Below are 24674 nucleotides of genomic sequence, written 5' to 3'. Positions count from 1 at the left end.
ATTTCGCAACAAAGCATCCTTCACACATGCTGCCAAACATACCCTTGTAAAACTGACCATCCTACCAATCCTTGACTTTGGCGATGTCATTTACAAAATAGCCTCCAATACCCTACTCAACAAATTGGATGCAGTCTATCACAGTGCAATCCGTTTTATCACCAAAGCCCCATATGCTACCCACCATTGCGACCTGTACGCTCTCGTTGGCTGGCCCTCGCTTCATACTCGTCGCCAAACCCACTGGCTCCATGTCATCTACAAGACCCTGCTAGGTAAAGTCCCCCCTTATCTCAGCTCGCTGGTCACCATAGCATCTCCCACCTGTAGCACACGCTCCAGCAGGTATATCTCTCTAGTCACCCCCAAAACCAATTCTTTCTTTGGCCGCCTCTCCTTCCAGTTCTCTGCTGCCAATGACTGGAACGACCTACAAAAATCTCTGAAACTGGAAACACTTATCTCCCTCACTAGCTTTAATTAAGCACCAACTGTCAGAGCAGCTCACAGGTTACTGCACCTGTACATAGCCCACTTATAATTTAGCCCAAACAACTACCTCTTTCCCAACTGTATTTAATTTTTATTTATTTATTTATTTATTTATTTTGCTCCTTTGCACCCCATTATTTTTATTTCTACTTTGCACATTCTTCCATTGCAAAACTACCATTCCAGTGTTTTACTTGCTATATTGTATTTACTTTGCCATCATGGCCTTTTTTGCCTTTACCTCCCTTCTCACCTCATTTGCTCACATTGTATATAGACTTGTTTATACTGTATTATTGACTGTATGTTTGTTTTACTCCATGTGTAACTCTGTGTCATTGTATCTGTCGAACTGCTTTGCTTTATCTTGGCCAGGTCGCAATTGTAAATGAGAACTTGTTCTCAACTTGCCTACCTGGTTAAATAAAGGTAAAATAAAATAAAATAAATAAAATTAAGTGACTTCACAAAGTATTCACACTCCACTTTTTCCACATTTTGTTGTGTTACAAGGTGGGATTAAAATGGATTTAATTGCCTTTTTTTAATCAATGATCCACACAAAATACTCTGTAATGTCAAAGTGGAAGTAAGATTTGAACATTAAAAAAAGTATATACAGTCGTGGTCAAAAGTTTTGAGAATGACACAAATATTAATTTCCACAAAGTTTGCTGCTTCAGTGTCTTGAGATATTTTTGTCAGATGTTACTATGGAATACTGAAGTATAATTACAAGCATTTCATGAGTGTCAAAGGCTTTTATTGACAATTACATGAAGTTGATGGAAATAGTCAATATTTGCAATGTTGACCCTTCTTTTTCAAGACCTCTGCAATCCGCCCTGGCATGCTGTCAATTAACTTCTGGACCACATCCTGACTGATGGCAGCCCATTCTTGCATAATCAATGCTTGGAGTTTTCAGAATTTGTGGGTTTTTTTTTGTCCACCCGCCTCTTGAGGATTGACCACAAGTTCTCAATGGGATTAAGGTCTGGGGAGTTTCCTGGCCATGGACCCAAAATATCAATGTTTTGTTCCCCGAGCCACTTAGTTATCACTTCTGCCTTATGGCAAGGTGCTCCATCATGCTGGGAAATGTATTGTTCATCATCAAACTGTTCCTGGATGGTTGGGAGAAGTTGCTTTCGGAGGATGTGTTGGTACCATTCTTTATTCATGGCTGTGTTCTTAGGCAAAATTGTGAGTGAACCCACTCCCTTGGCTGAGAAGCAACCACACACATGAATGGTCTCAGGATGCTTTACTGTTGGCATGACACAGGACTGATGGTAGCGCTCACCTTATCTTCTCCGGACAAGCTTTTTCCAGATGCCCCAAACGATCAGAAAGGGGATTCCTCAGAGAAAATGACTTTACCCCAGTCCTCAGCAGTCCAATCCCTGTACTTTCGACAGAATATCAGTCTGTCCCTGATGTTTTTCCTGGATAGGAGTGGCCTCTTTGCTGCCCTTCTTGACACCAGGCCATCCTCCAAAAGTCTTCACCTCACTGTGTGTGCAGATGCACTCACACCTGCCTGCTGCGATTCCTGAGCAAGCTCTGTACTGGTGGTGCCGGCAGCTGAATCAACTTTAGGAGACGCTTGCTGGACTTTCTTGGGCGCCCTGAAGCCTTCTTCACAACAATTGAACAGCTCTCCTTTAAGTTTTTGATGATCCGATAAATGGTTGATTTCGGTGCAATCTTACTGGCAGCAATATCCTTGCCGATGAAGCCCTTTCTGTGCAAAGCAATGATGACGGCACATGTTTCCTTGCAGGTAACCATGTTTGACAGAGGAAGAACAATGATTCCAAGCACCACCCTCCCTTTGAAGCTTCCAGTCTGTTATTCGAACTCAATCAGCATGATAGAGTGATCTCCAGCCTTGTCCTCGTCAACACTCACACCTGTGTTATAACGAGAGAATCACTGACATGATGTCAGCTGGTTCTTTTGTGGCAGGGCTGAAATGCAGTGGAAATGTTTTTTGGGGATTCAGTTCAGTTGTGTCACACTCTGACCATGGTTTGCGTTGTTTGTTTCTATGTTTTGTTTGGTCAGGGTGTGATATGAGTGGGCATTCTATGTTGTATGTCTAGTTTGTCTGTTTCGATGTGTTTGGCCTGATATGGTTCTCAATCAGAGGCAGGTGTTAGTCGTTGCCTCTGATTGGGAACCATATTTAGGTAGCCTGTTTTGTATTGTGGGGTGTGGGTGATTGTTCCTGTTTCCAGTGTTCACGTTACGGGACTGTTTCGTCTTCGTTCATTTTGTCGGTTTATTGTTTTTGTTCGTGCGTATTCCTTCAAAGCTCAGTTGTCCTGAGTCTGCACATCTCTCCCAGGACCTAGGATCAAGAGAGACGCTCAAGTGTTTTAGTACTATATCTCTTGACACAATGATGAAAAGAATCATGGCCTCTAAACCTTCAAGCTGCATACTGGACCCTATTCCAACTAAACTACTGAAAGAGCTGCTTCCTGTGCTTGGCCGTCCTATGTTGAACATAATAAACGGCTGAAGGTTTATTTACTTACTGCCTTCCTGAAGACAAACAATGTATACGAAATGCTTCAGTCTGGTTTTAGACCCCATCATAGCACTGAGACGGCACTTGTGAAGGTGGTAAATTACATTTTAATGGCATCGGACCGAGGCTCTGCATCTGTCCTCGTGCTCCTAGACCTTAGTGCTGCTTTTGATACCATCGATCACCACATTCTTTTGGAGAGATTGGAAACCCAAATTGGTCTACACGGACAAGTTCTGGCCTGGTTTAGATCTTATCTGTCGGAAAGATATCAGTTTGTCTCTGTGAATGGTTTGTCCTCTGACAAATCAACTGTAAATTTCGGTGTTCCTCAAGGTTCCGTTTTAGGACCACTATTGTTTTCACTATATATTTTACCTCTTGGGGATGTTATTCGAAAACATAATGTTAACTTTCACTGCTATGCGGATGACACACAGCTGTACATTTCAATGAAACATGGTGAAGCCCCAAAATTGCCCTTGCTAGAAGCATGTGTTTCAGACATAAGGAAGTGGATGGCTGCAAACTTTCTACTTTTAAACTCGGACAAAACAGAGATGCTTGTTCTAGGTCCCAAGAAACAAAGAGATCTTCTGTTGAATCTGACAATTAATCTTAATGGTTGTACAGTCGTCTCAAATAAAACTGTGAAGGACCTCGGCGTCACTCTGGACCCTGATCTCTCTTTTGAAGAACATATCAAGACCATTTCAAGGACAGCTTTTTTCCATCTACGTAACATTGCAAAAATCAGAAACTTTCTGTCCAAAAATGATGCAGAAAAATTAATCCATGCTTTTGTCACTTCTAGGTTAGACTATTGCAATGCTCTACTTTCCGGCTACCCGGATAAAGCACTAAATAAACTTCAGTTGGTGCTAAATACGGCTGCTAGAATCCTGACTAGAACCAAAAAATTTGATCATATTACTCCAGTGCTAGCCTCTCTACACTGGCTTCCTGTCAAAGCAAGGGCTGATTTCAAGGTTTTACTGCTAACCTACAAAGCATTACATGGGCTTACTCCTATCTATCTCTCTGATTTGGTCCTGCCGTACATAACAACACGTACGCTACGGTCACAAGACGCAGGCCTCCTAATTGTCCCTAGAATTTCTAAGCAAACAGCTGGTGGCAGGGCTTTCTCCTATAGAGCTCCATTTTTATGGAACGGTCTGCCTACCCATGTCAGAGACGCAAACTCGGTCTCAACCTTTAAGTCTTTACTGAAGACTCATCTCTTCAGTGGGTCATATGATTGAGTGTAGTCTGGCCCAGTAGTGGGAAGGTGAACGGAAAGGCTCTGGAGCAACGAACCGCCCTTGCTGTCTCTGCCTGGCCGGTTCCCCTCTTTCCACTGGGATTCTCTGCCTCTAACCCTATTACAGGGGCTGAGTCACTGGCTTACTGGGGCTCTCTCATGCCGTCCCTGGAAGGGGTGCGTCACCTGAGTGGGTTGATTCACTGATGTGGTCATCCTATCTGGGTTGGCGCCCCCCCCTTGGGTTGTGCCATGGCGGAGGTCTTTGTGGGCTATACTCAGCATTGTCTCAGGATGGTAAGTTGGTGGTTGAAGATATCCCTCTAGTGGTGTGGGGGCTGTGCTTTGACAAAGTGGGTGGGGTTATATCCTTCCTGTTTGGCCCTGTCCGGGGGTGTCCTCGGATGGGGCCACAGTGTCTCCTGACCCCTCCTGTCTCAGCCTCCAGTATTTATGCTGCAGTAGTTTATGTGTCGGGGGGCTCAGGTCAGTTTGTTATATCTGGAGTACCTCTCCTGTCCTATTCGGTGTCCTGTGTGAATCTAAGTGTGCGTTCTGTAATTCTCTCTTTGTCTCTCTCGGAGGACCTGAGCCCTAGGACCATGCCCCAGGACTACCTGACATGATGACTCCTTGCTGTCCCCAGTCCACCTGGCCGTGCTGCTGCTCCAGTTTCAACTGTTCTGCCTTATTATTATTCGACCATGCTGGTCATTTATGAACATTTGAACATCTTGGCCATGTTCTGTTATAATCTCCACCCGGCACAGCCAGAAGAGGACTGGCCACCCCACATATGCTCTCTCTAATTCTCTCTTTCTTTCTCTCTCTCTCTCAGAGGACCTGAGCCCTAGGACCATGCCCCAGGACTACTTGACATGATTACTCCTTGCTGTCCCCAGTCCACCTGACCGTGCTGCTGCTCCAGTTTCAACTGTTCTGCCTTATTATTATACGACCATGCTGGTCATTTATGAACATTTGAGCATCTTGGCCATGTTCTGTTATAATCTCCACCCGGCACAGCCAGAAGAGGACTGGCCACCCCACATAGCCTGGTTCCTCTCTAGGTTTCTTCCTAGGTTTTGGCCTTTCTATGGAGTTTTTCCTAGCCACCGTGCTTCTACACCTGCATTGCTTGCTGTTTGGGGTTTAAGGCTGGGGTTCTGTACAGCACTTTGAGATATCAGCTGATGTACGAAGGGCTATATAAATCATTTTGATTTGATTTGATTTTGATTTTGATTTTAAAGTATTCTATTAAAATGGATAATCATCATCACACTGCATTTTGGTCCTCCTCTCTTTCGCCCGACGAATAACGTTACAATTTGCATGGCAAAGAGGGACTTTGCAATTAATTGCAATTCATCTGATCACTCTTCATAACATTCTGGAGTATATGCAAATTGCCATCATACAAACTGAGGTAGCAGACTTTGTAAAAATGTATATTTGTGTCATTCTCAAAACTTTTGGCCACGACTGTACACTACCAGTCAAAAGTTTACCTACTCATTCAAGGGATTTTCTTCATTTTGACTATTTTCTACATTGTATAATAATAGTGAAGACATCACAACTATGAAATCACAGATATGGAATCATGTATTAACCAAAAAAGTGTTAAACAAATCCAATATACAGTATATTATATTTGAGATTCTTCATCCTTTGCATTGATTACATAAGTATTCAACCCCCTGAGACAATACATGTTAGAATCACCTTTGGCAGCAATTACAGCTCTAAGAGCTTTGCACACCTGGATTGTACAATATTTGGACATTATACTTTTTTAAATTCTTCAAGCTCTGTCAAGTTGGTTGTTGATCATTGTTAAACAGCCATTTTCAAGTCTTGCCATAGATTTTCAAGACGATTTAAGCAAAAACAGTAACTGGGCCACTCAGGAACATTTCATGTCATCTTGGTAAGCAACTTGAGTGTATATTTGGCCTTGTGTTTTAGCTTATTGTCCAGTTAAATGTTGAATTTGTCTCCCGGTGTCTGTTAGAAAGCAGACTGAACAATATTTTCCTCTAGGATTTTGCCTGTGCTTAGCTCTATTACGTTTATTCCCATAACGTGATGCAGCATAATGGAAAATATGAAGAGTGGTACTCAGTGAGGTGTCGTATTGGATTTGCGTCAAACATAACCTTTACTATTTAGGAAATAAAGTTAATTTCTTTGCCACATTTTTTGCAGTTTTACTTTAGTGCCTTATTGCAAACAGGACGCGTGTTTTGGATTATTTTTATTCTGTACAGGCTTCCTTCTTTTCATTTAGGTTAGTTTTGTGGAGTAACTACCACGTTGCTGAGGCATCGTCAGTGTTTTCCTATCACAGCCATGAAACTCTGTAACACTTTTAAAGTCACCATTAGCCTCATGGTGCAATGCCTGAGCGGTTTCCTTCCGCTCCGGCAACTAAGTTATAAAGGATGAGTGTATCTTTGTAGTGACTGGATGTATTGATACACCATCCAAAGTGTAATTAATAACTTCACCATGCTCTACCAATAGGTGCCCTTCTATGCAAGGCATTGGATAACCTCCCTGGTCTTTGTGGTTGAATCTGTGTTTGAAATTCACTGCTCGATTGTGGGACCTTACAGATAATTGTTTGTGTGGGGTACTGAGATGAGGTAGTCATTCAAAAATCATGTTAAACACTATGATTGCACACTGAGATGAGCCCATGCAACTTATTACGTTACACGTTAAGCACATTTTTACTCATGTACTTATTCATGCTTGCCATAACAAAGGGGTTGAATAGTTATTGGCTCAAGACATTTGAGTTTTTCTTTTTAAATAAATTAGTAGTAAACATAATTCCACTTTGCCATTATGAGGTATTGTGTGTTGGGCAGCTACACAACATCTCAATTTAATCTATTTTAAATGCAGGCTGTGACACAACAAGATGTGGAAAAAGACAAGAACTGTGAATACTTGATTATTATTTGATTTGTTTAATTAAGGGGTAGATCAGCTGTTATATCACAGATAGCTTGTGACTTCCATCAATGTAATTGCCACTTTTCCATTCCCCCATATACTGTAAAAAAACATATATATACATAAAATATATTTTTATATTTTTCATGTATTATTTTCCCCTAACAAGCCTCCCCTAATTGGAGTAAACTAATGGACAACAAACCGTAGGCTTCTACTTACAGTGTCACGCCCTGGTCTTAGTATTTTGTGTTTTCTATATTTATTTGGTCAGGCCAGGGTGTGACATGGGTTTATTTTGTGTTGTGTTTATGTATGGTTTTTTTTCTTAGGTTTTGGGATTGAGGCTTAGTGGGATGTTCTAGCAAAGTCTATGGTTGCCTGAGGCGGTTCTCAATCAGAGGCAGGTGATTCTCGAACCATATTTAGGCAGCCATATTCTTTGAGTGTTTCGTGGGTGATTGTTCCTGTCTCAGTGTTTTGTATTTCACCAGATAGGCTGTATAGGTTTTCTCGTTCCGTTTGTTGTTTTGTATTTTCGTGTGTCATCTTCATTAAAGATGTATCGTATTAACCACGCTGCATTTTGGTCCGACTCTCTTTCGACGGAAGAAAACCGTAACAGAATCACCCACCACAACAGGACCAAGCAGCGTGGTGACAGGCAGCGGCAGCAGGAGCTACGGAGTTTAGAGTAATACGACTTGGGAGGAAATAGACAGGTGGGCGGTCGACCCAGAGAGAGTGCCGGAGCCCGCCTGGGATTCGCTGGAGCAGTGCGAAGAGGGCTATAGGAGAATGGAGTCGGAGAGACAAACACGGCGGCGCAGAAGGAAGCCCGAGAGTCAGCCCCAAAAATGTCTTGGGGGGGGGGGGGGGGGGCTCAGGGAGAGTGCGGCAGAGTCAGGGTTCAAACCTGAGCCAACTCCCCCTGTTTATCGTGAGGAGCAGCGATCACAGGACTTCTGGACGTGGGAGGAGATATTGGACGGAAAAGGACCCTGGACACAGCCTGGAGAATATCGCCGCCCCAAAGAAGAACTGGAGGCGAAGAAAGCGGAAGGCGCTGGTATGAAGAGGCAGCACGGCGACGCGGATGGAAGCCCGAGAGTCAGCCCCAAAAATGTATTGGGGGGGGGGCTCAGGGAGAGTGTGGCAGAGTCAGGGTTCAGACCTGAGCCAACTCCCCCTGTTTATCGTGAGGAGCCAAGGAGGAGACCAGAACCAGAGCCGGTGTTGGAGGTGAGTGAAGCAGAGACTGTGAAGGAGTTCATGGGGAAAGTGGAGGAGAGAGTTATGAGGGAGTTGCTAGGTTGGTGCTTTAGATACGATATTCGCCCGACGGAGCGTGTCGGGGATTTGATGGCACCTGGGTCAGCGCTCCATACTCGTCCTGAGGTGCGTGTTAGTCGGCTGGTGAAGAGTGTGCCAGCCTCACGCACTAGGCCTCCTGTGTACCTACCTAGCCTTGCACGTCCTGTGCCAGTCCTGCTCTCAGGCTCTACAGTACACCTTCACGGTCCGGTCCATCCTGTGCCACCTTCACACACCAGTCCTCCGGTGGCAGCTCCCCGCACCAGGCTTCCTGTGCGTGTCCTCGGCCCAGTACCACCAGTGCCAGCACCACGCACCAGGCCTTCAGTGTGCCTCGCCTGTTCAGCGCTGCCAGAGCCTTTCTCCTCTCCAGCGCTGCCAGAGCCTTTCTCCTCTCCAGCGCTGTCGGAGTCTCCCGCCTGTTTAGCGCTGTCGGAGTCTCCCGCCTGTTTAGCGCTACCAGAGCCTTCCTCCTCTACAGCGCTGCCGGAGTCTCCCGCCTGTTTAGCGCTGCCAGAGCCTTCCTCCTCTCCAGCGCTGCCGGAGTCTCCCGCCTGTCTAGCGCTATAGAGCCTTACACCTCTCCAGCGCTGCCGGAGACTCCGGCCTGTTTAGCGCAGCCAGAGCTGCCAGTCTGCATGGAGCAGCCAGAGCTTCCAGTCTGCATGGAGCAGCCAGAGCTTCCAGTCTGCATGGAGCAACCAGAGCTGCCAGTCTGCATGGAGCAGCCAGAGCTGCCAGTCTGCATGGAGCAGCCAGAACTGCCAGTCTGCATGGAGCAGCCAGAGCTGCTAGTCTGCATGGAGCAGCCAGAGCTGCCAGTCTGCATGGAGCAGCCAGAGCAGCCAGTCTGCATGGAGCAGCCAGAGCTGCTAGTCTGCATGGAGCAGCCAGAGCAGCCAGTCTGCATGGAGCAGCCAGAGCAGCCAGTCTGCATGGAGCAGCCAGAGCTGCCAGTCTGCATGGAGCAGCCAGAGCTGCCTGTCTGCATGGACCAGCCAGAGCAGCTAGAGCCGCCAGTCAGCCAGGATCTTCCAGATCCGCCAGTCAGCCAGGATCCGCCAGTCAGCCAGGATCTTCCAGATCCGCCATTCAGCCAGGATCCACCATTCAGCCAGGATCCGCCAGTCAGCCAGGATCCGCCAGTCAGCCATGATCTTCCAGATCCGCCAGTCAGCCAGGATCCGCCAGTCAGCCAGGATCTGCCAGAACCACCAGCTAGCCAGGATCCGCCAGTCAGCCAGGATCTGCCAGAACCACCAGCTAGCCAGGATCTGCCAGAGCCTACTACCTGCCTGAGTTTCCTCTCAGTACTGGGCTTCCTCTCGGTACTAGGCATCCTCTCAGTGCTGAGCTTCCCCTCAGTGCTGAGCTTCCCCTCAGTCCCGAGCTTCCCCTCAGTGCTGAGCTTCCCCTCAGTCCCGAGCTACCCCTCAGTCCCGAGCTACCCCTCAGTCCCGAGCTTCCCCTCAGTCCCGAGCTTCCCCTCAGTCCCGAGCTTCCCCTCAGTCCCGAGCTTCTACCTCAGTCCCGAGCTGCCCCTCAGTCCTGTGGGGTCCTTGGTGAGGGTTATTAGGCCAAGGTCGGTGGCGAGGGTCGCCAATCAAAGGACGCGTTACAGGGGGACTAAGACTTGGTTGGAGTGGGGTCCACGTCCCGAGCCGGAGCCGCCACCGTGGACAGACGCCCACCCGGACCCTCCCCTATGGGTTTTAGTGTGCGGCCGGGAGTCCGCACCTTGGGGGGGGATTCTGTCACGCCCTGGTCTTAGTATTTTGTGTTTTCTATATTTATTTGGTCAGGCCAGGGTGTGACATGGGTTTATTTTGTGTTGTGTTTATGTATGGGGGTTTTTCTTAGGTTTTGGGATTGTGGCTTAGTGGGGTGTGATTGTCGTTGTCTCTGATTGGGAACCATATTTAGGCAGCCATATTCTTTGAGTGTTTCGTGGGTGATTGTTCCTGTCTCAGTGTTTTGTATTTCACCAGATAGGCTGTATAGGTGTTCTCGTTCCGTTTGTTGTTTTGTATTTTCGTGTGTCATCTTCATTAAAGATGTATCGTATGAACCACGCTGCATTTTGGTCCGACTCTCTTTCGACGGAAGAAAACCGTAACATACAGCTTATACATACTATATACAGTTCACGGGCACAGTATATTTTACAATAGTTATATTTTGATGGTTTTTAGTCCCATTCAGCTCCACTCAACCCCTCCCATCTATCTCTGAACACCATCCAGATTTAATTTATATTTACCATACATTTTTCAACTGTGCTGCGATGTTTCACAAGTTCTGAACCTTTCTATTCTCATAGATTCTACATTTTTACATTTAAATTGTGAATACTTTCTGAAGGCACTGTAAAATAAATACTTAAATGTGCATACATTAGCATACAGTATAATATCCATCAATAATAATTGCAACTCTTGAACTGTTCAAGCTAAAGACAACAAACCAACTTTCACATGTTCAGGTTATCCTATCCTATGAACCAATCAATCAATCATTCAATATTTTCATCAACCTACATGTTCAACTATAACTATTCACCATTAATTAAAACTGTAGACACTACCACTACTATAACTTATTTCAAAACCATACATACTTTTAAACAAGCTAGAAAGCACATCACATTTTCTTCAGGAAATGTACTTTTCAGTGATCACTGTTAGCCTAAAGAGATTTTTTAAATTAGATAGAACTACAGCTAGCTATCAGTAGGTCTACATACGAACCTATTCTACATAGTTCTTCAACTACCCCCCCAAAAAAACTTCTAAAGAGCTTTCATCACTAGATGCACCATCATATTTCTCTCTCCAAATAATAGCCTAAAATATTCTAATCATTACATCATCATTCAACTAAAATCAAACTTAATTTACACTGAAGGTTTTACAAAATAAAATTGTGCATCTATTATTCTGCGTTGCTTTGCTTTCCTAAAAGTGTTGTCCACATGATCCTGCCTTTTATTCCCCTCTTCTGACAGAAGATCACTTTGTCCTGTCTTTAATCTTTCAGTTTTCACAACAACTGTAGTTTAGACATTTCGTGATCTGAATGTGCCACAATCCAAAGTAATAAGGTTGATAAAGTAGTCTATCAAAGTAATCAGACCAATTATTTTACTAAATGTAACTTTGACTACATGTAACTGCTTTGCTTTATTTAGTAAAGTAAAACTATGTTCTTACACTACCACTTTTTTTTTTAAATCTAAAGCAAGCCGCACATCTTTACTTCATGTAAAGTTACCATCTAGTTTGTGCTTGTGTTTTGACGAGACAGCAGCAGCTGGCTCTGAGCCACGCAGCCTTTCAGTTCAGACACACTGTCATTTGCTCTCTGGATAAGAGCGCCTGCTAAATGACTCAAATGTAGATGTAATTTGTCTCTTAATAATATGACAAAAATAAATGTCAGCGTTAAAAGATTCTTATGAAAGACAAGAAAAGACAGATCTATTCAATCTGATTGATGAGAGGGTGTTTCAGACATAATTATGCACTAGACCTGTCTTTTTTATTTCCGCGCTGGGAAACATCATTGGTTGATTGAGCCTACTGCCTGATCTAAAAAAAAAAAATGGAGTCCTGTTTTGTAGCAATTATTGTGGCCTTTGTGTTTCGCCGATTGCACGATCACAGTATCAGGGAGTAGATAAGGTTGTCCTTCTTCAATAGAGCCATTGGACTTCTCCCAACGATGTTGCAACATATCTAGGTTGACTCATTTTCCCTGGCTTTGTAAAGACTACAGCCTGACGGGAGCCCTACTTCCTTGCTCCCAAACTCGAAGGCAGGCTTTTCCAAATGGGGGCGGTACCAGTTTACAGTTTCATTGGAGCCATGTTACCATGCACTGTCGATCCGAGATTGCTAAATAATTAGCTACAATGGCTGCTTCTGATGATTCCTCTTCCCAAGAAGAGCTGGACGATGAATTTTTTTTGGATGTTCTTTTACATAGGAACACACAGCCCTATTCATTTGTAAATAAACTGAAGAGGAGTTGCGAGACCAGCAAGCAGCGGCGGCAGCCTAGACCAGCTGGACCAGGACTCAGGAGGGCAAATTACAAAAAATTAAGTTGTTTTGCTGTCGGTAGCTAACTGTCAATATAACCTATCTTTTTACACAAGGCAGTGTTTTTCAGTAAAGTACAATTTCATCGATTCGGCCATAACGAGGCTTGCTAGTACCTCTACAAGCCAGGCTAGCCAAATTTAGCTAGCTGTTTTTGCTATACTTAAAATATACCGTAGTACAATATTATAGCTAGTTATCTAACTAGTCTACAGTAGCTAGCCTCGGTGCCTCTCATTCGGATCAGAACTGGATGCATGTTTTAATGATGTTGGCGGAGAGTAGTGGAATTACTTTGGCTTTATGACTCATATTAGTCTTGGAGTAACTATAACTGTGTGTTATAACTAGCTAGTTAATGTGTGTTTGTGGGATGTCTCATATTCTACACCATGCTGCCACTGTAGGAATACAGACAGTACACAATGATTGGCCATGAACAAATAAGTTGATGACTCAAGAGATGTGAAAGGTCCCATAACAACAATCTCCCCTTGTATCAAAGTGATACCGAACACCTCACTGCACCCACCAAACATACCATATTATGTAAGTATTCCCTTTGTAGAACTGTAATATTTATTATAAGCGTAAGTAGTATACTTTTCTTTCTACTGTATATATGTCATACATTGCCATAACTGTTCCTGTGTACTGCTGTGTAAACTCACCTCGGTCTCCTGAGCAAATAGACTTGGCCTTGAATACAAGTCATGTCTACTTATTTGCTATATTGAAAGACTAATCTGCTGTTTTATTGAAACATGTTTACTTTGCCAACACATTTAAGTATAAATGATAAATGATAAGCTAGTTTATCCAAATACATTTCATAATTATCACAATGAATTGATCCAGAAGTTGAAGTCAACACTTTATTGGTTTTTGATGCAGCTGGAATCATTTAGCCACTTGTCAGTACACTTGTAAAAATATATATATAAAACCCCGTTATAGACATACAGTGGGGCAAAAAAGTATTTAGTCAGCCACCAATTGTGCAAGTTCTCCCACTTAAAAAGATGAGAGAGGCCTGTAATTTTCATCATAGGTACACTTCAACTATGACAGACAAAATGAGGGGGGAAAATCCAGAAAATCACATTGTAGGAATTTTAATGAATTTATTTGCAAATGATGGTGGAAAATAAGTATTTGGTCAATAACAAAAGTTTATCTCAATACTTTGTTATATACCCTTTGTTGGCAATGACAGAGGTCAAACGTTTTCTGTAAGTCTTCACAAGGTTTTCACACACTGTTGCTGGTATTTTGGCCCATTCCTCCATGCGGATCTCCTCTAGAGCAGTGATGTTTTGGGGCTGTTGCTGGGCAACACAGACTTTCAACTCCCTCCAAAGATTTTCTATGGGGTTGAGATCTGGAGACTGATGATGATGTTTCCACCCCCATGCTTCACAGTAGGTATGGTGTTCTTTGGATGCAACTCAGCATTCTTTGTCCTCCAAACACGATGAGTTGAGTTTTTACCAAAAAGTTATATTTTGGTTTCATCTGACCATATGACATTCTCCCAATCTTTTTCTGGATCATCCAAATGCTCTCTAGCATGTACTGGCTTAAGCATGGGGACATGTCTGGCACTGCAGGATTTGAGTCCCTAGAGGCGTAGTGTGTTACTGATGGTAGGCTTTGTTACTTTGGTTCCAGCTCTCTGCAGGTCATTCACTAGGTCCCCCGTGTGGTTCTGGGATTTTTGCTCACCGTTCTTGTGATCATTTTGACCCCACGGGGTGAGATCTTGCGTGGAGCCCCAGATCAAGGGAGATTATCAGTGGTCTTGTATGTCTTCCATTTACTAATAATTGCTCCCACAGTTGATTTCTTCAAACCAAGCTGCTTACCTATTGCAGATTCAGTCTTCCCAGCCTGGTGCAGGTCTACAATTTTGTTTCTGGTGTCCTTTGACAGCTCTTTGGTCTTGGCCATAGTGGAGTTTGGAGTGAGTGTGACTGTTTGAGGTTGTGGACAGGTGTCTTTTATACTGATAACAAGTTCCAACAGGTGCCATTAATACAGGTAACGAGTGGAGAACAGAGGAGCCTCTTAAAGAAGAAGTTACAGGTCTGTGAGGGCCAGAAATCTTGCTTGTTTGTAGGTGACCAAATGCTTATTTTCCACCATAATTTGCAAATAAATTCATAAAAAATCCTACAATGTGATTTTCTGGATTTTTTTCTCCCTCATTTTGTCTGTCATAGTTTAAATGTACCTATGATGAAAATGATAGGCCTCTCTCATATTTTTATGTGGGAGAACTTGCACAATTGGTGGCTGACTAAATACTTTTTTGCCCCACTGTATGTACAACAGCTAGAAATATCATGGCCCAATATTGGACTAAAGGAGCCTATCGTTACTCCTTAGTCAAGGGACCTTACATTTCCATTTAAAGGGTGAATTGGCTCTGATAGACAAAACAGTCTACCAGAGCCAACAGACACCTCACAAGTCCTCAACTGGCAGCTTCATTAATTAGTACCCACAAAACACCAGTCTCAATGTCAACAGTGAAGAGGCGACTCCGGGATGCTAGACTTCTAGGCAGAGTTCCATTGAAAAAGCCATATCTCAGACTGGCCAATAAAAACAAAAGATTAAGATGGGCAAGAACACAGACACTGGACAAAGTCACCTCCTCACTGTTGACGTTGAGACTGGTGTTTTAAGGGTACTATTTAATGAAGCTGCCAGTTGAGGACTTGTGAGGTGTCTGTTTCTCAAACTAGACACTAACGTACTTGTCCTCTTGCTCAGTTGTACACTAGGGCATCCCACTCCTCTTTCTATTCTGGTTAGGGCCAGTTTGCGCTGTTCTGTGATGGGAGTAGTACACAGCGTTGTACGAGATCTTCAGTTTCTTGGTCATTTCTCGCATGGAATAGCCTTAATTTCTCAGAACAAGAATAGACTGAAGAAAGAAGAAAGCCTTTGAGCGTGTAATCGAGACCCACAAATGCTGATGCTCCAGATACTCAACTAGTCTAAAGAAGGCCAGTTTTATTGCTTCTTTAATCAGAAAAACAGTTTTCAGCTGTGCACATATTTGCAAAAGGGTTTTCTAATGATCAATTAGCCTTTTAAAATAATAAACTTGGATTAGCTAACACAACGTGTCATTGGAACACAGGAGTGATGGTTGCTTATTATGGTCCTCTATTCACCTAGGTAGATATTCCATAAAAAATCAGCCGTTTCCAGCTACAACAGTCATTTACAGTATTAACAATGTCTACACTGTATTTCTGATTAATATTATGTTATTTTAATGAACAAAAAATGTGGTTCTCTTTCAAAAACAAGGCCATTTCTAAGTGACACCAAACTTTTGAACTGTAGTGTACATATCTACATCAATGGCCTCCCGAGTGGCACGGTGGTCTAAGCTGTGCCGTTTGAGATCCTGGTTCGAGTCCAGGCTCTGACATTTCTAAGTGACCCCAAACCTTTGAACAGTAGTGAATGTGGTGAAATGTCCCTTTAAGCAATACCAGTCTGCCAAGAAGTGACAGTGAGACCTGGAAGCACTGAGGATAGTTAACGGTACGTCATATCTTTAACAAGGCCCACTGACAGGAATCAGATAATACATAGGCCTCTGTGAGTGTAGAGCCAAACACGTTCAAATGTTACTAAGATATAGACTTGTGTACTGACTGTGTTTATAATGTGTATATGATATAGAGTACAAGACAAGGAAAGAGAGAGGCCTCTAACAGGATTGCGCAAGGCAGGATTGCTGAAGAAAGCTCACTGACTATGAAAAGCTCACCGGTAGCAATGAAGTGAAAACAGACCACACTGGAGCAGAATGAACTGACGCTGACAGCTACAGATGTAGGATCTTAATTTGAACACTCTTTTGTTGCTGTTTTGGTGCTGAGAAGTATTTCGGTCTGTAATAAAGCCATTTTGAGGAGAAAAACTCATTCTGATTGGCTGGGCCTGGCTCCTCAGTGGGTGGGCCTATGCCCTCCCAGGCCCCCCGATGGCTGCACCCCTGCCCAGTCATGTGAGATCCATAGATTAGGGCCTAAGGAATTTATTTCAATTGACTGATTTCATTATATGAACTGTAACTCAGTAAAATCTTTGAAATTGTTGCATTTTGCATTTATATTTTTGTTCAGTATACATAAATGAACGGAAAACCCACACTAACACACGGTTATATTAGCAGTATTGCACTTCTCATGTAGCCTACTTCTGGACAGCTAATAGCCTAGCCTCTGATCAAGTAACATTATGGACTAAATGTTCAAATCCTGTTACTGCAGGATTATTTTGCTGTGAGAATATAGGTCAAATTAAGATTTGACATCTGTAGTGACAATGCCTCTGTCCCCAAGCTAAATACTCCTTACACAACTTGACTAGTGTACAGTACAGTCGCCTATACACAATCACACATACTGTAGACAGACACAACTAAATTGTATACATACTAATCTAAAACACAAACACACACACACTCACACACACACACAAAAACAAGCACACACTCACAAACAGGCCTTCGTTGCGGAAGACAGCAGACCCTTCCTATTTTAGAGGGTCCCTGCCCTTCTGCTCTCTGTCCCACACTCAAATCAATTCTGTTAAATTCATTATCATTTCATCAACATCAATGAAATCTACAGAAAAAACAACAACTAATGGGGTACAATTGTTCCTTAATACACACATTTAATAACAAATAAAGCACGACCTCTACATTACTAAAGTAGTAATTACAGTGCCTTCAGAAAGTAATCAACCCCCTGACTTTTTCCACATTTTGTTTTGTTACAGCCTGAATTAAATATAGATCAAATTTACATTTTGTCACTAATTACACTTTGGATGGTGAATCACAGTGACGGTCGGTGCCGTTTAAGATGAGGGAGGACAATATTGTTATTAATGAGCATGGCCTTATATCTATTAGCTACAGCATATTGGATGACTGTCATTCATATTCCATACACCCATGTCAATGTAACATCGGTAGGTTTAGGCTACTATATGATACTAACATTTTCCCTATACCCATCATGAGGTTGCTACAACCTAGCCGATGAGTTAAAGTTTACAACGTAGGTGCACAGATCGGGAGAAATTTGAGTAATCAAGGTGACAGACATTGACACATTCAATACCACCTTGCACACTCTTGCCTGCATCTAGCTGATCTAGGGTGTAATCGGTAGTCTAACAGTTGCAAACGAGAATTTCTATTGGACAAATTCAGGTATGTTCATCCCCATTTCGTTCAGTTTGCTTCTGTTTTAAGAAAAACATTTCAACAGAATCGGAAGAATTAATTACACCCCTGATCACACGCAAACACAGTTCACTTTCATAGCAGCCACATACAAACAGCATGATCCCTTTCATTGTGGTATAATTCCTTCTCACATCTACACGATCTCCTCCTCTCACCTTTTCCCTACGCTTGTGGACTTCAGTGCACAACATATAGGCTATGTGACCAGGTGAACAAAACTTTCCAAGCCAAACCTTTATCTCATACTCGCTAACCGCTACACACAGCCTACATCGTTGACAGCATATTAACGCCATAGTCAACAAAGGTACAAGAACTAACGCACTACAATCATGCAGCACAGTGTACAGTCAGCAGCGAGCAGTTTAGCAGTCACATCGGCGGGCCCCGGTGACAATAAATTAATAAAACCAAAAGATGACATTGACTTGGAAGAGTTCCACTGTTTGATAGCCATAGCCAGCTAGCTAACATAGCATCCATCTCTGTTTGATCCTGGTGTTTGAGTAAACTATATTAGCTAGCTGCATTCGCTAGCTAAGTAAGTGAAAGTGAAAAAAAAATACAACAAACTATGTCTAGCGCACGCTGTCCACTTGTTCATTTTTTAAGAAATGTATTTGTTCAAAACTGTTCAACTATTGTCTTTCTCTCTCTTTGAGTCAACTACTCACCACGTTTTATGCACTGCAGTACTAGCAAGCTGTAGCTTATGCTTTCAGTACCAGATTAATTATCTGATCCTTTGATGAACAACTTATCAGTTCATGCTGCAAGAGCTCTGATAGGTTGGAGGTCGTCCTCTGGAAGTTGTCAAAATTACTGTGTAAGTCTATGGAAGGGGGTAAGAACCACGAGCCTCCTAGGTTTTGTATTAAAGTCAGTGTACCCAGAGGAGGACGGAAACGAACTATCCTCCGGCTACACCTACCCTACAGAGTGCTGTTGAGGCTACTGTAGACCTTCATTGCAAAACAGTTTGTTTTTATCAATTATTTGGTGATGTGAATATTTAGAATAGTTTTAACTAAAAATAATAACATTTTTAATGTTTCATTATTTTATTTTTTATGAAATTCCCTGAGGAGAATGATCCTCCCCTTCCTCTGAGGAGGAGCCTCCACTGGTGTATCAATACACCCAGTCACAACAAAGATACAGGTGTCCTTCCTAACTCTGTTGCCTGGAGAAGAAAGAAACCGCTCAGGGATTTGACCATGAGGCCAATGGGGACTTTAAATCAGTTACAGAGTTTAATTACTGTGATAGGAGAAAACTGAGGTAGGATCAGCAACATTGTAGTTACTCCACAATACTAACCTAAATGACAGAGTGAAAATATTCCAAAACATGCATCCTGTTTGCAATAAAACTGCAAAAAATGTGACAAAGAAATGTTGTTTTAGCTCTATTCCGTTTATTTTTATGTTTTTATAAAAAGAAACGGAATAGAGCTAAGCACAGGCAAAATCCTAGAGGAATACCTGGTTCAGTCTGCTTTCCAACAGACACTGAAAGATAACTTCACCTTTCAGCTGGAAAATAACCTAAAAAACACAAGGCCAAATATACATTGGAGTTGCTGATCATTGAATGTTCCTGAGTGGCCTAGTTACAGTTTTGACTTAAATCGGCTTGAAAATCTATGGCTTGAAAATGGCTTGAAAATGGCTGTCTAGCAATGATCCACAACCAATTTGACAGAGCTTAAAGCATTTTTAAGTTGTAATTTGCAAATATTGTACAATCCAGGTGTGCAAAGATCTTTGAGACCCAGAAATGTTTCTTGTAGGGTTAGATTTTGGAATAGATATTGAAAAGGGGTGTGACCTTTTGCGATTGAATGAACAACACCTGTCTGTAAATATTATTAATCTACAAACACATCTACTACAATATATTTCAAATATATCAACCATTAAAACTACCACAGACCTTCATTCTGAGATATGAAAAACAAAATGGGTGTGAACTATCCCTCTAAACTGTAAATATTACTGGTTTGACCTATGGACTCTCAACAAGTGACCTTAGAAGGTAAGCTCATGGCTGATGTATCTGATGTTCAAACCAAGCCAATGATGACCTTCATTTGGGCTGTAGGATATTAAATCCAAAAGCACATTAAATACAACTTTTCGTATGAACCTAGAATAATTCATTAGGCTACATAATATGGGCATGAACAGACCTACAAGTAGGCCTACAAATCCATCAAATATCGTTCAGCGAGTTTGAGACATTTATTGGGCCTATCATCCAAGACTGTCTCAGGATGAAAATGAAACGTGTTTAAATACCAACCCTATAGCTCTTCAGTCAGACGCCATCGCCACGTTTCGGCGATGGATCTCTAAACCCAAGTCATTTCTAGTGAAGTGAAGCATTGAACAAATCTTTCATAATTGAAGTTGGACTATTTTCATAGCTATGTTTATGTTTGTGAAATTACCTATACTTTTATGCACAATATTGTAAGATAAAGTATACCTCATTTACCTTGAGATGATTGTGTAAGATCCTTTCCACCTCCGATAACTGTAAGGAGTTTCCTCCAACATTATTTGTTACAACAAATGAACTGTACTGTTCGGCACACACACACACACACACTGTGATACACACACCGGCGACAACACCAGGGTGTCACCCATTCCTCTGGATTGCCTTTATCCAATGTCACGTTGTACCCTTTTCTCTTCATTGAGTGTTGGTTCACCATTTTCACCTTGAGGACTCTTTTCATTAGAACTATTTTAGTCCAGTTGACATACTTTTTGTGAGTTACTGACATTCTTATTGGCCTCTAATAATAACATAGTATCTTATCCAAACAACTAGGGGCCTATTCTTATGTAACCCTATAAGAGTTGACTCAGTCCAGAAAGAAATGTAACCTATACCTACAGTTTAGAAATTAGGCTATCATGTCAATAACATAATTATAAGGCTTCACACCCCTTATTAGCCTAAAGCCTAAATACAAGATAATAATGATTAGTAGACTAAATGTTTATATTTATTTTGGCTGGAGCAGCCTAAAACAGTTATATCTAGAATATCTTGACACACATCTGTCTCTGTGAGAATCACCATCATAAATCCTGTAATGGCCCACTACACACTGAGCTAGCTGCTACAAATACAGCTTCCGAGGCAGGACCTGATAGCCTATAGATAACAACTGCCAATTTACACAGTCTATGTATGACACAGGCTACTAATGCCCCACTAAGAGGGGTGAGGAAGCAGTTTGAATTACACATGTTTTTATTAGGCTATCAGAAGGATGTCATCACGTGCGTGATTGTGTAGCCGCACAGACTGCATACTATTGTATTATTTTACAAACCATGCATTGGAAGGGAATAAATAGATTTGGAATTATTGAATAGTCTATCAAACTAGTGGATGGACCTGAGGAGGAAAGTTCCCAAATCCATCTTTATTAAAATCGGATACATCATATTGATCCCGAATTACAGAACGGGTGTGACTAATCCTGAATGCTGATTTATACATTTATACATTTATACATTTATACATAAAAAAACGCATACCAGCCGGTATCTATTCCACGAGTTACCACTGGCTAAATCTGTGACCTTAAAATGCCTATTTACTCTGTTCCATCTGACTGCACAATCCACTGTCTCTCACAACCCCAATGATCAGGCAGCACAAGTCACATAGTCTGCACACATGCTATATTTTTATATCAAATAAAGACATTTCGAAAGCGATATTATGAATGTTTATAAAATCTAAAATGACATAAACAGCTGAATAACCGTTCTATTTGGATTTGCAGATTCATTTATCCTAATCCATGGGACAGAATCGGAAACAACGCCAAAAGCTTCTCAGTTAGAGAGAGTGGGGGGATTCGGACTCAAAGCATTAGCTCGGCTATACAATACTGTTGCTTTTTTTAATCCCTGAAGAAACAAGGAAAGCAACAGTAAGACTCCAGAGTCAGACCACCTCCACTGTCACAAGAAATGCAGAAAAAAATAGGCTACACATTGATTGAATCACAAAATAAAAAAATAAAAATATAGGCTACTGCAATAAATGTCCATTTTATATAGCATTTTATTATGTTTCAAAAGTTGTGAATAACGGGCCCAATAATGCTTATTAAAACCCCTGGGGACCTATTTACTTATACATATTGTGCAGTCTATTCTCGTTCAGACACTATAATAAAACACTGTCAATTAATACATGTTTTGTTTTGTTTATACAATTTGATTAAATATTATGAAGAAAAACTAGCTGAAACTTGACTGACACGAAGGTGAATAGTTTACATCGAACACACTACAATGGAAAGATGAATCCAAAACCATTCTAAAGGATAGGCATGTGCCTTAGCTTCTTTTTGTCATATATTTCCAATCTATTTGGGTCGAGGAGAGAAATATATACAGACCTATATATTCGTAAAATTAAATTGAAGAATTCGTTCTCCTTCACACCAACCTGGTGACAGGCAGGTGAATGCCACAGCACAACCGGAGGGCTAGATTTGGACATCCTCCCGGGCACTTTTCTTCCCTACCTGAGTTATGCCAGAGGGGCATGGCATTTTGCTGCTTTAAATTGACTGAATAGGCCTACCGGTAATTAAAAATTGCAATAATGTCAGCAGGATTGCTTGATAATTAGGCTACTTTGATTGTGAGTTTTAAAGGATTGGAATTGTGACTTGGTATAGATCGAAGCACCTATCACCCATGCGCCGGCAGAATGCTTTTTAAAAACATTGTAGCATGTTTGCCTATCCGTTATGAACACAGAAGAGGTGACCAGAATAGGTGACCTGCATTGAGCGGAAATCGTATCCCAAGCCATGATTAATAATTTAATGCCCATGCTATTACGGCGAGCACCTGTGCCCCATTAGTAGCCTATGATGCATCGATCCATGAACGGAACATCCCATAGCCTAATCAACAATATATGCAAGGGCAGAAGCGGTAGACCCTCATATTATATGGCTAGATTGTCATTGCTAGAATAATATTCTTGCAAGCGGATATATCTATAACATAGCTCACGCATGGTTCAGAGACGGAAACTGCGTTTCTGTTTCAACATCAGAGACAGCATCGCGCGATTATCGCACCTAGTAAACAGCGTTGTTTGGGCCACCTGTCCCAGTTCTGCGCTATCCGCAGTATCCCTGTTTCTTTCGCACCCCAAATGGTACTTACGTGTAGTGTTGGGGGAAGCGGAGGCTCCCCGTTGCCGGCGAAGATAAGCTAATGATGAGGATAGTTTGGATTGAGAACAGACAGAATATACCGTAGGACTGAGCGCAGATCGCCATTTTCCATTAAATATTCAAGAAACCGGCATAAATAGAATAGGGTCGTGATAATAGTCTCTTAGAGCGGAGCTAATAAAAAAACGCTGAGCTCCGAAAGTGTGTCGGTTGATGGCGAGGCTCCTCAAGACCTTGCGCTGTGAAATCTCAATCTGAAACGTACAGAGGACTGGCAGCTCAGGACAACCGATTCGAAGACTCACAGATGCATTGACGCTGCTGCCACCGCTGGTGCTGCTGTGCCTTTGCGCACTCGCTCTCCTCCCTCCCTCTCCCTTGCACATTTGCTCCCCTCGCTCCCTCTCCAACCGAACGCGTGAACACAAGACGACACATTCGCTCCAATATTCCTACGCGACAGACGGGGGCGCGCGTGCAGTCTATATCACTGTCCTGTTTTCCATGCTTTCTCCTCTCCTCCTTGGTTCCCACGCTGAAAGACTGGGGAAACTCAACAATTAGGAGCACAAATGAAGGCTTTATTTAGGTAATTACAGACATGACTAGAGGGGGAATAAATGAACTAGAGTGTAAGCATTCTGCATCACTAAAGTTCCTAAGGGCTTCTCTCAGACCAAATGAGTTCTAGTAACTTAAAAGGAGTTTGACCCAACATAATATAAACAATATGGCAGGAAGAGGCATAATGTATTCAGTACCTCTGTTTTCTCTGTGTCAACTGTTTAAATTGGTCTCCAAAAGGTTGATTAGTTGCAGTCAGATTCTATACAGACACCCTCAACAACCCCAAATATGTATTAACATGTTGTGTCCTAACATCTATAACACAAAATGATACCCATGATTACTGACCCAGTAAAAATACAAGGCCACAGCAACAGGGCTCCCTAGTGGTGCAGTGGTCTAAGATACTGTGTCTCAGTGCAGAGGTGGCACTGCAGTCCCTGGTTTGAATCCAGGCTGCATCACATCTGGCCGTGATTGAGAGTCCCATAGGGCAGCGCTACATTGGACCAGGGGTGTCTGGGTTTGGCCCGAGGTAGACTGTCATTGTAAATATGAATTTGTTCTTGACAGACTTGCCTAGTTCAATAAAAGTTTAAATAAAAACAGACATATCCAGGTGCTCCAGATCCCTGTGCCAGGCTGGTTTTGTCTGTATTTCTTGGTTCAGTCGATCAGCAGGGGACATTCAGGTGCTCTCCTAACTGAAGCAAACAGCCAGCTCTTCACAGGGTAGCTTTGCTGTGCAGCAGCTTTGTCAGTCAGTGAAAGGTAGCCTGAGAGATGGGACAGAAAGGACATGTTAGGACGCAACTCAGGCAGAAAGAAAAACCTCACCTGAATAAAGGATGTATCAGCTAAATGTGGGTTTTTTTACCAAACCTTTACTGGACTACAGTTTATGTTCTATTGAC

This window comes from Oncorhynchus kisutch, linkage group LG1, assembly GCF_002021735.2.
Source record: "Oncorhynchus kisutch isolate 150728-3 linkage group LG1, Okis_V2, whole genome shotgun sequence".
Taxonomy (NCBI): domain Eukaryota; kingdom Metazoa; phylum Chordata; class Actinopteri; order Salmoniformes; family Salmonidae; genus Oncorhynchus; species Oncorhynchus kisutch.
The sequence above is the reverse complement of the archived record's forward strand: the minus strand, read 5'-3'. Positions refer to the sequence as shown.